This window comes from Vidua chalybeata, chromosome 4, assembly GCF_026979565.1.
Source record: "Vidua chalybeata isolate OUT-0048 chromosome 4, bVidCha1 merged haplotype, whole genome shotgun sequence".
NCBI lineage: Eukaryota > Metazoa > Chordata > Aves > Passeriformes > Viduidae > Vidua > Vidua chalybeata.
This window is the reverse complement of record NC_071533.1, coordinates 27,589,945-27,607,138: the sequence shown is the minus strand read 5'-3', so window position 1 is coordinate 27,607,138 and position 17,194 is coordinate 27,589,945. Positions and strand designations below refer to the sequence as shown.

Here is a 17,194-nt window from a genome sequence, read left to right as displayed (position 1 = left end):
GCCTCCCCTTTGGTTTTAAACACCTATTTCTGCTTTATTTCAGATATTCTACCTCAAAAGATACAGTTGACTCAAAATATAAAAAGATGCAAGAACCAGGCACCAGTCTGAGTTAACAAGCTGCTTGCCAGCCAGCAGAGGAGTCATGCACACATCCATTGTTACAAGCCTAAAAATAGCAAACCTTTGAGAAGCTCTTAGAACAGCAAAATGTGGCATATTGATATAAAAGTAATTTGTGGATGAAAGAAAAAAAAGATAGAAAAAAGTAAGAAGCTATTTCAAACAGATGGTTAAAGAAATAAAGCAATTTAATCCCAACTTCCAGAGGAAAATATTGCCATCATTATCAGTGATGTTAGAGCCAATTGCTCTATGTGGGGTCTTGCTGCATTCCCTTCAGAATGTCCAGGCTCCCAGGCAGTGGGGCCTACTCCGGATGAAAACTACAATTTCCTATCACTCCTTGCACACTCTCTAGGTGTTTTGCCTACCCATTTTCTATCTCTCCACAGCAAACCTTCCCAGAACAATTGTGTTCCTTACTGTTCATCACTTTGCACAGTAGAAGTCAGGTCCAGTTGGGCCCTGAATGAATCTGTATGACAGCAAGGCATCAAATACCAGATGGTGGCCCATAGCTTCTTCTTTCTCCCTTACAGATGTGCAGGCCACTTCAGAGACCCTGGCAGAACCAACTTGGTTGGTCTACTGAAATGATGCACTGGTGTTGGCAATCAGCCTGGAAACCTTAAATATTGTACAAACTGTGACTCCAGCCCAGAGGAAAAAGGGTAAGAAAATGGTAAATACCTTGAAATTAGAACTCTGTCATCTCATCTAGCCTTTAAAATCAGGAGTCTAAAACTAAATACTGTGCACATATTGCAGCTACACAGTGAGGTTCCTCATTTGTTGGCAGATCTGGAATTTCACATGAGTCTGTCACACAGGAGCACTAGGAGGAATTTGAAGAGCAAATGTGAGGTAAATACTCCTGCCGTGATCTCACAGCATCATTTTGCACCTCCTTCTTTTAAGAAGGGCACACCCTCAGGATGACTATTTTGATGTATGCACCATTTGCTGGGTGGAGGCTCTACACACTCCTTGACTTCCAGAAGAGATGCCCCATGAAGTTCACTCCCTCCAAGCACATTCTCCATTATGAGCAGAAAACTGCAGTTTAAGAAGTGCAGCTACACACAAACCCCCCAGGCTTCAGTTATAGGTTGGGCCTTCTATATCCATTAGCACAGGCAGAAAAGCATTCCCAGCCTGAAGAGAGACAAGAGGAGCAGCTGAGAAGTGGCTTCCTCAGATGCTGAACAGCACATGGAAGTCCTTCTAGATATCGGTCCCTAGTGTCAGCCAAAGGGGGCAAAACTAGACAACTAGTTGTAATGGGTGGGAAGACTTTTTTTTAGGCAGCCTCCTTTTCCAGAGTAGCTCAATCTAAGAGCTTTCTCTGAGTACCCACTGCACTAGAGGCTCATGGAATAGAGCATTTTTTTTAGCAGCACATTTTATGGCCTGCAAAGAAATAAAGTTCAACTGCTCATGCTCCAAAGCACTGGCAAAACACAGCCATCCCTCAGCTCAAACCCACGCTTTGGCACAACACTGCAAGATGCAGGCTATACTCATTAGACAGGTCAGTTCTCAGGCATGATCCACTTCAGTCTGCAAAGCTGACCAGAAAAAATCACAAAATGATGAGAAAATGCTTCCACCACACCTGCAGAAGACAGACCAGTTGTACCGTTTAAATACTTTCTACACCAGAAGTGCACGATTTTGAAGACCCCGACATGTCCATTTCCTGGTGTAATAAACACCTGATCAATTTCAGCTGGAAACACTGCATCCATCCCTAGGAACACTGAGGAGGCTTTCTCAAAGACACAGTTTTTTTCACCAGGGTAGCAATGAGGTATCTAGATAAGGTTTCTCACACAACTAAAACAGTGCACAGACTACTTGAAAGGAGATGCTAAAAGGAGAAGGTTCACTGTGAAAGTAGAGCTCAACTTTGCATTTCATTAGGGAGATACGGATACATGTAACCAAAAAAAAACATCTTACGAAAAGGTTATTACTGGGATGGTCACTAATTTCTTTTTCCTTTGAAAAAAAAGGAAGTTCTACAAGGAGTTAAGGTAAGGACAACATGAAGAGGAACATATGTAATGTGTAGTACTAGTTCTACTGTAACTGAAAACCATCAAGACACACTTACCTGTGCCATAGACAAAATACTCTGTATTCAAGGGAACATAAAATCAGGAACACTGACACAACACTTTCTTAATACTTGTCAGATAACATGAGGAAGTCACACCATTGACTTCAGTAACTACTGAGAAATCAAATGAGAAAAAAATTTACAATTGTAATATCCTACTAAAAGCAAATCAGCTGTAGTGATAGAAAATAAACATTTTCAAATATCTGATTTTATGCATCAGATTGGTAGATTTCAAAGGTGCAGACACAACATGAAAACTATTTTTAGAGCCTTATAGCTGGATACATTTAGTTCACTTTTGCTACTTTCCCCCATATGAGTGGGCATGTTCTCAACAATTTTCCCTTTTATTGTGGAATGCCATTGTGATTGGGTATCAGGACACTTTGGGTTTGTCTTATTTCCCAAATTACTTGGAAGAAAAAAAAAATGCAAAGAGTATCTATGTATCATCTAAATGGAAAAACTAAATTATTACCAAGGTCATAAAGATTTATGGAGGAAGTTTTAGTTTCATTTTAAAGGAAAAAAAAAATAATGTTCTTTTCAAGGCATAGAACAGTATTATCTGCTGAATATCAATCAGTACTGATTCTTTGTAAAGCATTTTGTCAGTCCAAAACATCAGTACAGCAGTAGTAACTGCTATTAATGAACATTGCAAGTAAACCATCTGACCAGAGCCATTACTTAGACCAGTCCATGCCCTGACTTCATTGAAAATTACAGTAATATTTTTTTTAGACCTTAGTTCATCTATTCAATATCAAAATGTCAAATCCCTTTGATTAGCTCAGCACATACACTGTGATTGAACATCTGAAAGAGCTTCAGAGGTGCTTTGCACCTTCATGTCATGTGCACAGGGTCACTAAAGAACAGAAACACAGACCTTAAAATTCATTACCCAGCTGATGCCATTTAAGCTCAGCAATCAACTTACAAACTGTGTATGCAAGACAGGAGATCACTTGCCAAGATGACATTTATAGTCTAAGTAAACAAGCAGCACAGTCCAGATTTCCTAATGCATCAGGCTATTTGCAGACTCTGATTGCTGATGCTTAATGCTCAGACCACATGCATGCAAAGAAGTCATATGGTTGTGAAAACAAAAACCACTCTGCTTAAACCTGAAACCTTCATCCTAGGAATCAGAAAGGACTGGGTTAAATTGTGGATTGTGCTGTCCTCAAGCATTCCTCCAGTCTCCTCCATCAGCATTTATATACCCTTATGGGAGCACAGGACTCACTTTGCTTTGCTAAAGGAATGGAAAAATATGTTTGGAAGAAAGAAGTGAGGAGTGAACAAATGGAGACAAAAGATGAGAGCATTTGTGGAGCCACGTAGAATTATTATGTTGCTAAAATACCCTTGTAATGTGAGGAAATTGGCTGTGAGTAGGTTTGCAGCTACAAAGAGCCACAAAACCTCAACATGGTTTGAAGCGGTTTTGCTGAAAGGAAGCAGCTACAGCAGCTGGCCTGGATTCTGAAATGTGTTTGGGAAAAAAACCCCAACAAAACAACAAAACTCCCTACATGTTCAAGACTCACATATCTGCAGAGAACATCAGGAGAGCCTTAGAGAGCTCAACAGGGCCTGGACAAGAACCACACCTCTTCCCAGGAAGAAGAGATGAGTGCGTAGGGACCCTCACTCAATTTGCTCTCTTATTTTCTCTGTGCAGCCTCTACCAGCTTTTGTTCTTCCCAAAGGTAGACTGGGTTAGAAAGCTCTTAATACTCCTCTTTCTACCAAGTGTATTTATCTGAGCAAGTCCAATAGGCCTGAATCCAGCTACAACAAACTTTCTGGGCACCTCTGACTGTTATGAAATGTAGTGACTCAGCCAAGCTACATCAAAAAGAGAACATATTTTATTTGTTTACTGGAACTTAATAAACCAGGGCAGGAAAAAAGAAGGCATCAGAAAGGACACATCCCCACATATCTTCATCTTAGAAAGCTTAGTCCTTCTCTCTGACCCTAGGAAGGTGTTTCTGTGTGGCTTTATGCCTCCCCTACACTTTTGACTGTCTGCCTACCTCCCCAGGTCCATAGCTCTGCACTTCAGACAATCCTAGTAACCTGTGTCGTGATGCAGTTGAATCAGAGGTATCAGTGCTTATTTACAACCAGCATTTCCCCACTTATGTTCCCATTGCCATGGTAAGCAGCAACAGAGCCTGAAATATAAGGTCAAAACATAGCCTAGATATCTCCCACAAGCCATATGGAATAATCATTTTCTGAGGAAATTTCTGGCAAAAATTTGCACTTGCTCTCTGACCAAAAGCACACCTCAGCTCAGCACTCTGAACTCCTGAGCTCCTGAGACAGAGAACAATAAACATCCCGAAAAAGCTTGAACCCAGATTTCTCTGTAGAAACTGAAGAGGATCTTGCCAGTTCCTTATAGGTTATCAGTGTTACTTCTTTGATCTCTGCCAGCCTCACTGTGTTTCCTTCTACCATGTGGAAGTTCAGGGCCATGGCACATATCTACACTGCTTGCCAAGCACCCCAACATCACTTCATAGGAATTCATTCTTATTTTCCATCTTTCAGAAGCTTTTCAGCCTATCCTTGCACAAATAATGTATGACAATAGAGGTTGCATCTGAATATATTTGTGAAGACAAACCAGACCTCTTCCCCAGTTACTATTCCACTGAAAATCAAATGTCGGTCTGCATGTCTTGGATTGCTCAGAGATAATGCAGTTTGCATCACAATACAGTTATGTAAACTGTATCAAACTAATCAGACATCAAGACAGAGGAAAAAAATAGGAGAAATCAAATGAACCCTGGAAAGAGACATCAAGTCCAGGCTGCCAGGACTGCACATACTGAAATACCTGAGGAAAGATGAAAATTATTGTGGTAAGTACATCACAATTTAGGCCAGCCTAAGAGGGAGGCTGTCCACTTACAGTGGAAACCTGGACAGTGAAAACTATGACCAAAGTAGATATTCAGCATAAGAGACTGTGTTCTGGAGATAGATATGAGGACACAAAGTATGAAGCACCAAAAAGGCAGAAACATAATAACAACATACAATCGCTGTCTTGTCTCAGCAGGAGTTAAAATTCAATTACTGGGATCTACCAGATTTCAGTATAAATTGACATGTCTGGGCATTAAATAGGATTATTCAATAGATGAGAACACAGAAGTACAGTATTGTCAATAAGTGTCAATATATCAGAGTGGTGATACTGCAGCCCACTTTGGTATCCTAGGCTTGATGAATAATACACTGGGCAAGACAGAAGCTTTTCATTTCTGTGTTGCCTCTTGTATCACCTCAGCCTTCTCTAGATTAATTTTAAAACAGCTATTTCAGAACTTGTAAAAACAAAAGCACCTCCATGTCAGTTTTAGCTTGGGAGACTGTCAAAAATCCAATTCTAGCTGCAGCTTATATGGAATCAAATGCAGACTCAGGCCTTAATTTTGGCATAGGTAGCACAACACAAAGACATCAGCTGTTTTTTCCTCTGTGAATTGCAACAGATCTTCTCTACTGGTAAGTTTTCATGTCATAGTTGCTTTCTGATCTGAAAAACAACAATGCAATTCAGAAATTTTTCTCCTCTACCTCTACAATCTTGAGGAATGCAAGGGAATTAATTTTAATCTGGATCACCAGCAAGATGAAAGAGGATAAAAAAATTAAAAGGGATCAAAATTAAGAAAAATATGTAATATCCAAGGAAAACAAATAAATATTTAAACAGAAAATAGGTATAGCTGAATGGAAGTTGCCCTGTGCAGTATAAAAAGTGTTGGTAACACTTTTTTGGCTTAGTTTTGTTGTTTCAGTCCTAAGAGATCTGAAATGTTTGCCTTGAACTGCTACTGATCATACACATTAGTTTGATGAGAAAGACCAAAAGCTTAGTAGGAAGTGTGTACCATAAGCTGAGGAGCAACAGCTCAGAAGTTGTATCATGTAGCAGACAAAAGTACACTACAGCCTTCACATAGGGAAATAAGTCCTGTCTTGAAGAAAGTCCATGGAGTAAAAACAAAAGAGCACTGTAAGAAAGAGCAAAAGCTCTCAGTGCATTGAGGTGATTAGCGTGCAGTACATCAGAATTTTCCAAAACACTACTGTACTTTCTAGGTTACCATATGCAGGTTCCAATATCTTTCCAAAGCCCAAAGAGTCTGGAAACTGGTCTGGAAGATAGTCCTGATCAATTCCTAGATGACAGATATATATGTCCCTATGTTATAGGACTGAACAGCAGCATATACAAGCCAAGTCTCCTTCCTGAAGGTAAGATGATCCAGTGCAAGTTATTTCCCTTTCTTGATATTTCCAGCTGTACCAAAGACAATAATGATGATGCCCACTGTATTATGCATTTAGATATGATGAAAATCAACAGAAGTGGATATGTACTTAAGATAAAATCACTTACTGTGGCTTCTTCACTGATTATCAAGCAAACTCAGTCAAGATACTGAACTGAAATGCATCTGGAACTGGACAATACAGATTCAACCACAGCAGTGTAAGAGTTAGCATCATTATTAATACACTGAATACTGCTTCTCTAAAAATCTCAAGGTGAAAGATCAGAATTCACCTCTATATCAGAATATCACCTCTAGAAGGTGGGAGTTTTTCCCTCTCCATGGGTACATTATCATAGATATTAATTGGAAGATATTTACTTCAAATAAGAGGGGGGAAATGTGCCCAGACTGGAGATGCCCATGGCAGCTGCAGTGAGGAAACAAGAAACTAAAGAAGTCTAGAGCAACATAGAAGCTTTTAACATGCCACTGTGAAGGTTCAAGTATCAGTTAGACAGACTTCTTTAAGAGTCAGATGATTTTATCACCAATCACCTTAATGATGGTGTGTACTCAGCTGAGAGGAACTGTGGACACAATTTGACTCTAATTATTTGAATTAATAGATTTTTTTCAATTTCTATTTTTTTGAAAGACAATATAAAAGTGAAAACACAACTCCTAAAAGAAACAGCAGAAAAGTTTTACTGAGCAATCATATAATCATAGAATACCAGGTTGAAAGGGGATCTCAGGACAGTTTTGCAGTGGCACTCCCAAAGCAATTCTCACTTCACCTGTGCCATTCTTCCATCATGAAATCATGCCCACAAGCTTGAAATCCAGCCCAGGGACTCCAAAGAAAAATGTTGTTGTCACCTGTACCTGATGTTCATCTAAATAACAGTCCCCAGCAGCAAGAAATTGACACAGCACAGCTGTTTATGACACCAGCACTCCTCACCCATACTTTCTGGTTTTCCTTGGTAAATCTGGAAAAGAGCTTACCCTTCCCTTTGACTCCCTTTGATAGCAGGGGACATCCATTTAGCTCTTCCCAGTGGAAGGAAATCCTCATGGATCTAAGATACTTGTGATAGCCAAGGTTTACCTATTCCCTCTGGTTGTCTGAGCACATTAATCAGCCCAGATGAAGATTATAATGGATGCAAGGACTTCCTGATGACTTTTCCCCCAAATCTCTCCTTTGCTGCTTAATGAAAGTTGAAATATTTACATGGGAATGTACCAATATCAAAATTCCATGTAAGATTTTTTAACTCCAGGATGGAACTTCAGAGGGAAACTAAAGAAATATACTTTATCTGCTCTGTGAGTACCAGCACTTCTGTAAAACAAATACAGTGATGAAGGATCTCACAGGATGCAACATCTTTGAAACTCAGTCTTATGCAGGATAAATACAGTCCCCTGATTCACCCATCCTCTTTTCTACCTCCTCTAACTGACTACATTTGAATCATGCATATGAGAAAAAACATCAGGACAGTACCGTTAGCTGCACTAAAAGTCGCAGAAGCACAAATGGCATGGAACGTCTAAGCCTTTTAATAATGATGCTGTTCTCTGCTGCAGATCACCTGGCACACACAGTTCAGCTCTCTGACAAAATAATGCAGTCACTCCCTGATTAAATTACTCCTGGAGTGGAAAAGACATTGAGCAGCCTGCCTGTTTCAATTGGCTATGTGGTGACTGAGCTCCATGAATATGGAAATAATTAGAAATCCTAGACCAATATAGAGGAGGACGAGGAATATGTGACCCACATAAAGGGCATGCTGGAGTTGCATGAAAGTGAAATCATAGTGTAATATTAAGCAAGTGAAAAATCCTTGATATCAGTGATGGAGGTTAGAAAACAAATGAAGATTACTTCAGTAAAATGCCAGAGGGTTCCAACAGAGATACAAAGCCTTGTCAAATGCATTTTACAGGCTCCTTTCTCCTAGGAAAGAGGTAAAATTGAGATTTTATTTTAAATCCTAATTCATAACTCTAATCCACACCTTTGTGTCTCTTTTGCTCTTGATGTTTAATAGATTTACAAGATTACTAAGTAGTTGCCAGACAAGTTTTTTTACTTGGGCTCTGAAGCTTTTACCTTAGTAGTAGTTAAATAGCCCAAAAGATTCTAATCAGAGTATGAGAAATGGACAAGTACCCTAGGAAAACCAAAAAGCTTTACCGCCAGATGAGCCCATTTTCACCAACTCAAGCAGATGAACTGCAAATAAAGTAAGAAAATTACGGCCCTGAATTTACTGGAAAAATTCTGTCACATACATCTGTAAAATCTCTTAAAAAAGCTTACATTTTCCTTGGACACGGCTCACTTGCCCACCTGTGCTAACCAGGAAGAACCAGCACTCCAGTATAAGAGGTACTTTGGTGAAATTGAAGTGCTCTGCTTCCCACATACTCCTGCAACTGGAGTACACAGGACATCCATGTGCCCCATATAGCTCTGTCTCTCCTGCCACTCCATGGAATTGCTGGCAAAGAAGGTATGTAACAGCAACCTTCTTCAGCTTCTTCTGCCTGGTTGTCATAGCAAAAGGCAGATCCAATAGCAAGGAAGAAAAATTAAGTCTAAACCACGCTGGACAAATGCAAGCATCCATGGACATTGAATTCTAAACTTTTTTTGTCCCCATCTGAAAACTAGGGCCACCAATTCATAACAATACTTTTAAGGGGTTCTGAGATGTGCCCTCAAAACAGTTTTGCATGTACCTTACATTTGCAAAGATCTAGTTTCTTAGTGTAGTTAGTTCCTAAGGATTTTGGAGTGAAGCTTTATTTTCCTTTCTCTAATGCTAAGAAATTTTCCTTTCATTCCTTTAACATTATGTAAGTGCTTTTCATTTCCTGAACAATTTTCAGAGAAAGCTGCTATATTTTTGGATAGCTTACTAATTCATAAATTTATATACATGGTTCAATTAAGCATCAGAAAACTTCACCACTGACTTTTATCTCATAAATCATCTTACACTATCCTGTAAATTGAAAGATCAGTGGCATGTTTTCTATCCCTGTGCCTCAAACAAATATGTGTATCAATTTTTAAGCTGGCAACCACTACTTTCACAATAAGTTCATTAATCTAAAATATTTCTGTTTAAATTTGCTAGGATTAGAGGTAACGTTATGATGTGTTACATATTCACTTCAGACAGTTTTTTAACTTAATAGCAGAATGATGAGAAAAAAGCAGTGCAGGTAACATGATTCATGATATACTACACTTTATATTTTGCTAATAGCTTTTTACAAGTTTTCCTAATATTTATTTAAAATCTCTTCCCTGAAATCAAGAGGCTACACCTTCTCACAAATAAAATAATACAAAGTTCCCTGTACAAAGGGTGTTTCAAAACTTTTACCTCTATTTTGAGACTATTCTAACTGAAGAGGAATGCTTTTCTAAAATACTGGCTCCACATTAAAAGCACACATGGCAAAGACTATTTGACGTAAAACTCCTCCTTTCAAAATCAATACAACTCAAAGTTTCCCTCTGTGAAGAAAATTGGTACGTATGTGGTCATTGTCAATGCTAATGAAAATATCAGTTGTAGGATACATGAATGCAAAGAACACAAATATAGACATACTCTGGTCTGGGCAAGTTGAAATCTAACTGTCCTATCAGGGGTTGGGTGACTGGCTACAAAAGCTAAAAAATAAAAATTAACCCAATGCACCCTTCAAAACTGGAAGCCACTTAGTTCACTGAGTGATTACCATTGATCCCTGGCACATGTAGCTCTGTCTAACTCTGTTACGATCATGGCCAGCACTTTTATAACTACCTTCTATTAAATCAATTCATAGGGGAAAGTGCTGGAAAAAATCTTAAAATTATACAAGTATTAAAATCCCACTTTTAACACTGAAATGTTCTGCCCTCCCAGATGTAGCTGAAGTTCCACCTTGGTAGCAGGAATGGCAGCACAGGTGACCTAACATCTCCTTACCTTTCACCATTCACATCCCAGCAAAAGATGTGAGTGCAACACAAACCACTGACCGTCAGTACTGGTCTGGGTAACATGAAACTCTCTGAAGCTCTCAGCCTTGGTGCATGTGCCTGGGAGGCCTTTGGATAGTCAATCACTCCTGTGGTTTGAACATTTTGGCCTGTAATTCTTTGTTAAGCCAATTTCCAAAAGAAATTATCTCTTAGTAAACCAGGTGGAGTTACAGATTGCTCAACTGGTTTGAAAATGAAGTGATTCTAATTTCTAAATATGGCTGTAAAATAAAAGATAATCTAGTAGGCAAAACTCTGACCGTAAATGCAGGACATTTAAGTCCAGCTTTTGGTTCTGCCACTGGTCCACTGGCAAGATTCCGTGTGAGTCTTTTCACCATACACATAAAAAGAACAATAAGAGAATTGCCTCAAAATCTGAGCAACATTATAAGCAGATGGTTAATAGATATATTGGGCTGCAGACTTTTGGCTTTGAATATCTTGATCCAGTTTCTTATCCTGGAAAGGAAGCTGGGATTATTCAATTTAAGAAGTGTCAACTATTTATAGCCTCTGCTATAAAAAAAATTCTTTTAAGAAATAGCAAGCCAGAAACCTCTTGCCGCCTCAACCATCTCCAGTAGAAACAATTCCCAGGGGTATCTACATACTGTTCCAAGGTTGCTGGAGTGCATATTGTTCCATGTCTTCTTGCCAGTAAATTGCCAAACCACTGTCAGACACATAATGGAGAGGAAAAAGGAAAAAAAGTTCAGAGGTTCTAACTTCAGTAGAGTTTCTATCACTTTTCTGATACTTTAGGAGGATGATGTTCATGTCCAAGTGACTGAGTAACATTTCTCTGTTATCAAGGCAATGCAACCTATCTAGTGGAAGGTATACTTGCCTATGGCAGGGGGATTGGAATTAGATGATCCTTAAACAATGATCAATGCTAATGTACTCTTAAGAACATTCACATTGGCATGAAACTGGGCTAGCATAGTACAGTTTAGCCTAAAACAATAAACCTGTTGATGATGAACCTGAAAACAGAATCCAGAACTGTAACTACTCTAAAACTGAGGTACCTTATCAAAACCAAAAATCCACACAGCTCTCTGCTATCTTCTGACAATCAACTTCCTGTCTCCATGTCAGAAGAAAGACAGAGCTCTGCATAACATTGAATGTGTTAATTTACTCATTGGTAGGGAATACAGCTCACCATGAAGACATTTTTTCTGAAAACTAAGTCCCAAAGGGAGGTGAAGACATTTACCCCTATTTTGACTAACTAGACAAGTATAAGAATGTAACACATACACTAATGAAGGTATCTGTGAGTCTCTAACGAGGAAACCATTAAGGACAATGATGACATCTTATCTGGATAGAGACAAATTAAACAACTGGGAATGAAAGATTAACACTGCACTGTCTGAAAACTTTTGTAGTGCAACTGAATAAAAAATGAGAGTTTCTTCAAGAATCAGGAAATGACCTGAGATATGTTGGTGTGGACAAAGATGTGTTGTGACAGAGCTTTCTCTCACCAGAGGGTAACTAACTGATGGAGGCTTGTGAGCAGGCTTTCTCCATTAGATGTGACCTGAAAGGTAAGCTGCATGCAAACAAAAAAATTTTGTCAGAAAAGGATCAAGTCAGCAGGACAGGGTGAAAGAAAATAGAAGCTAGGTGTAAACAGATTCAGCATTTTTGCCTTATGTTTTTTTGTCTATATCTTTCATAAGTGTTTCTAAGTGCATTGCTGATTTTAACTGTTACAAACAAAAGTTCATAGCGCATTTCCGCTTAACCTGTCTTGACTTGTGCATGGTTTAGACTAGCTAGCCTTTCCTTGGCAAGACACAGACCAGGTCACAAGGGTAAGAAAACAAGCACCCAGTTAACCAGGTAACAGGAACCCAGCTTGGGGCATGCAAGGAGAAATATAGCAAGCCATGAGCTCTGCTACATTGACTAGGTAGAAAGCTGACTCCACAAACATCAGGGAAAAAAAAACACCTTCCAGTAACTCTTGGGAAGCAAGAAGGATGGAATCTAGTAAGATATTGCATCAACTCCAAAGATCCCAAAGAACACACCAAGCCACCCACATCACTTATCCTCCGTCCCCATTCATGTTTTCTGGCAAAGTAATGTCCATAGAAATGTCAACACATCATGGTGGAATTCTAATAAGATTGTATTTGAAAAGCAGGACTGGCTAACTCACAAACCAGAAATCAGAAGAGAAAGAGGGGAACCCAATACACTCTCTGCCAGTGATGGTGAATCAGAGATCCTATCTAATTTTTTCAGAAAAAGGTTCAGAAAACATGTTAGATAAAGACTGCATTAGTTCATTATACTGCTTAATTTTAAGTTTTTAAAGGAACATTCAACTTGAGATAACTTTAAGAATAGGGAATAAGGGAGGGTTTTTTTGACAGTAGAAAACAGGTTGCAGACATAAAGTGTCTATTTGCACTGTGACAGGATATGGATTTATAACTCCAAAAAGCAAGATGACAAAAAATAATAAGATTTGGTGCAATGTTGATTAAAGAAAGTTAAGCCTCAATGGGTTTTAAAACACCTTAGAATTAATTTATTCATTTGAGTATTGTAAATGCTTATAGTGGTAAATATTTTTGTTCTATATAATGAAAAATAGTATACTGCAACTTTGTAACTCTGCCCCCTGTCATTCCTTACCCCATCCCACGTAAAAAAAAAAAAAAAACAACAAACTGTTAAAGGATACTTCTGCATGGAGCTAACACTAGGTGGAATTCAAACAGTAAACAGCTTCAGAGATGTGAGGAGCCAAACAAGATAGATTTAAAACACTTTGGTAAATCAAAAGTGTTTCTGGACGTGCAGTACAGCATGTCTGCCTTAAAAGATGCAGACTCCCCTTGTAAGAGATGCCCCAAATATTCAGATGGATTGATTTAAATAATGAGAAAACTATAAGAAAGCATGAGCAAAAATCTTGAATTACAAAAACTGTAACCTTGATACTGAAAAATTAACATCCCTCGAATGGCAAGCTCTTAAACTGCTTGAAAAGAAATATGAACAAGAATTAGTATTTTCTAATTCCCCATGCACTAATCATAACTCACCAATACTGGTTTCCCACACAAATCTATTTTCAATGCAGTTGCATTGGGCAATGTTGCAGTGACACCTTTCAGCTATTCTGATGCTCATAAATAATGATTCAACCTTTTAAAGCTATATACTTCCTGTAAGAAGCAACATTAAGTAGACAAGGAAGTAAACAGCTTGATATGAATAACTATTTTATTTGGACTGCTCTTAAAAAAGAATACACAAAAAGTACATTGTATATGTTTGAAAACAAGTCTACTCAAGTTAAACATTACCATAAAAGTCATCCTCTTACAAGAAAAGTGATTCACAGTGGAAACAATTTGAAGCTCAGTTTTACAAAGTTTGCATAAGAATTGCCCACCCAGGGCAAGAAATCCACTCACTCCCACACAATGTGATAAGCATAGAGGACAAAACCAAAGCAATTACAAAAAATGATCTTTCACTGATCCAGAGAACACAAGCTAATACGAACATGCAGATATATAGTACACATTGTTGAAATAAAAATACAGGATTTTTACGTCTCACATAGACAAGGGATATTTTTGTGACAAGTATAACCATATTTTATCATTAAGAAAAACAAATAGCAACAGGATAATCTTAGTAACTATAAAGAAAATAAATACTGCATCTACTTCATATTCTAATTTCAGAGATAAGGATAAAAAATTTACTTACCTCAAATACAGCTTGAAGAGAGACATTAATGATATGCCTACATCCTTTCTTAGCTCCCTTGATAGCAATCTAAGAAGAAATACAAAATAGCAAATAACTATCTTTCCTTCAGACAGCATGGGCCCAGGAATAACACACTTCCTAATAAAGTGTGCAGAAAAGAAATAAAAAAGAAATTAAAAATTAAAACACAAAAAGACAATCCTTGCAAAATAAAAACTAGAACTTATATAAAAATTAGAACTTTATATATTTGAAATTGACAATGTGATTTATTGAATTTTATGGGAGTAGAGACATTCAGGAATTAGATAATATAGACTTAACTGTGATATTACTTCAATTCTCACTAAAATATTAATTCAGTACATTTGTCTACAAAAGAAAAATTGTAAATTCATCCACACAGAACTCGGACACTGGAGATGTAAAAAGATTCCTATCCCAGTAGTAGGCACACATGGGCTCACACGATACAACCTTATTAACTTGCTTTTTCCTCCCAAACGACAGTGCTTACTAAAGCGACACTCAAATGTTAAATGCTCTGGTCAAGAGTTCAGTCACTGACCTGCAATGAAAGCCTTATGTTCAGCTCCAACATTTTCTAACAGCAAACAAGGGGAAAAAAATGGTTTCACGGAATGAACTGTTGAAAAAGAAAATCCTCACATAAGCTTTCCCCGAGGGGGAAGAAATATCCACAAGCTTTAAATTGGCCAGGCGGATTTAAGAGGAAGCAAAAAAAAAAAAAAAAAAGGCAGCTCTTTCTGTTGCGTCAAAGAGCCCACTGTGCAATAGGAACAGTGAACAGAGTTGTTAAACTGGCAAGCTTTTGCTGAAGACAGCTTTTCAATATGCTCTCAGCATCGTCTCCTAGGGCTGGCTGGAGACAGTCCCACTCCTCTTATATGGGCTCTACTCCTTCAAGAGGCAATCGCTCTTAAGGACAGTTTCTATAAACATACTGTTCTCCTGGCTTGGCTGCACATGATGAGGGCAATTGCACATGTATACATACCTGCATTCAGGAAGCAGACCTGCACGCACTTGGGGAAAATGCAGGCAAACTCAAACTAGCCATCATTACCTTGGCTTAAGAGCAGGATGCTATTGATGACTGACTGCTTGCTAAAACTCCCTTCCCCACTTAGACCATTCAGTGAACTGTTGGAAAGCAATCCTGAAAGGCACAGTACTTAGAGAGGAAACCTCTAATGCAATTCCATTGGGACACTGTAGTCCCAGCAGTGCTCTCTGATTAAAGGAAATCAGTAGTCACATGCTGCTGCCTAGCTTTGTGTGTAGTGCAGAGAGCTCAGACACACCAGAGACTGCAGCTACATGGCACGAATGAACCATCCCTCCCAAGAATGATGGCTCCATCACTGAGGACATCTTTAGAGGCTGAACCTGTGTACATAAGGTGAACAGAATAAGGACACTGAGCAACCTGGTTAAACAGTAGTAAAGCCATCCTCATCGCCACATACAGGAAACTGTCACACAGATCTCTGCAGGTGAGGACAGCGCCCTGCATTCCTTTTACAAGCCATGGAGACCTAAGCAAAGGCATTCAGAGCACAGTAAAACCTACTCCAACCTGCATCTGGTCCACTGAGCTGCCTTCTGGGCTTCACTGCCTACAAAGGGAACTCATGATGGCTTTCCCAAAAAGAGGTTGCAGACAGCAACATTTTTAGAGATGGGTGCCACTCCAAATGACAAGGCGATGAATGCCTGCAACATGTGCGCAGAAAGAACTTGCAAGGAAGAATGGCATGGGTAAGGGACAGGAATAGAAAAGGGAAAATACAAACTGTGGAATGCACTTTTCAATGTGACTGCAGAATTAAAAGTGGGGACAAATATATGCAGCTCATTAATTTAGAATTTCTCTTCTATTTATATATATTTCGGAGTTGCCACAGGGACATAATGAGCCTGAATATGTGGGAAGGCAGCAGAAGGAAATTAAGTATATGCAGGAGTTAAATTCTATTTTTGTTCTTTCTCTACTTAGTGAACTTCTATATGGAAAAATTACTAGTTTAACAGCTTCTCTTGAAATCCTTCCAGGTAAAAATGAATTTCTCTCCTAAAAAGTGTTTCCATAAATTACAGACTAAGTTTCTGCAAAAAGTACCTTCAACTTAGAAGTGAAATACAGCATTTTCTAAGCTTTTAGCCATATAAATTTAATGCAAGGTCCTATTTGTGCACCAAGCAGTGTGCTGCTTTATTGTGTTCTCACAACACCAGACAACTCACTGTGTCCAAAGCCCCAGCTGGAGTGTCACTGGAGTCATATGGGTGTAGATTTGGCCACACGAGAGTAGAGTGATTAATAATTCTGTCTGTGCTGTGTGGAAGATAATTACAATCTGGTTCGGTTCCCCAGATCTAAAAGCTAGGCAGGTATTTTAACACATCTCACAATAATAATACCTGCTCATAAGATTACCTAAATGTTTCCCCCTACAAATTCAGACTCCCCACCACTCATCAGTGTCAAACTGCAGGCTGAAGGAAATTGGTAATATTTGTTCTTTTCTTGAAATTGATTTTTTGTTTATCTTAGTATAATACAAGTAGATTCATTTGCATGTTGAGCAGGTGGCTGGACCAGATGATGTCCTGATGTCCCTTTCAACCTAAACTATTTTGATTCTGTGAAAATGAGGTCAATTATTAAAAGCTGCCTGAGGCTATTAGAGAAATTAAGTGGACTGTGGCCAGCTTCAGTTTTGAAGCCATAATTTGGATTCAACTGTCAACTGCAGTTTCAGAGTCAAAGATCTCCATTATGTCACT

General features: G+C 38.7%; 1 protein-coding gene across 3 annotated transcripts in view; it reads right to left on the bottom strand.

Annotated features, from left to right (window-relative positions):
- The window catches only part of CSGALNACT1 (chondroitin sulfate N-acetylgalactosaminyltransferase 1), a 42,593-nt gene extending 27,520 nt beyond the window's left edge, over positions 1–15,073 (bottom strand). For all 3 annotated transcript variants that reach the window (XR_008430463.1, XM_053940329.1, XM_053940330.1), the window contains exons 1-2: positions 14,952–15,073; positions 14,381–14,449 (exon numbers count right to left, since the gene is read on the bottom strand). The gene's annotated coding sequence lies outside the window, so the exon portion shown is untranslated. The remainder of the gene's footprint in view (positions 1–14,380; positions 14,450–14,951) is intronic.
- Positions 15,074–17,194: the final 2,121 nt, after the last annotated feature.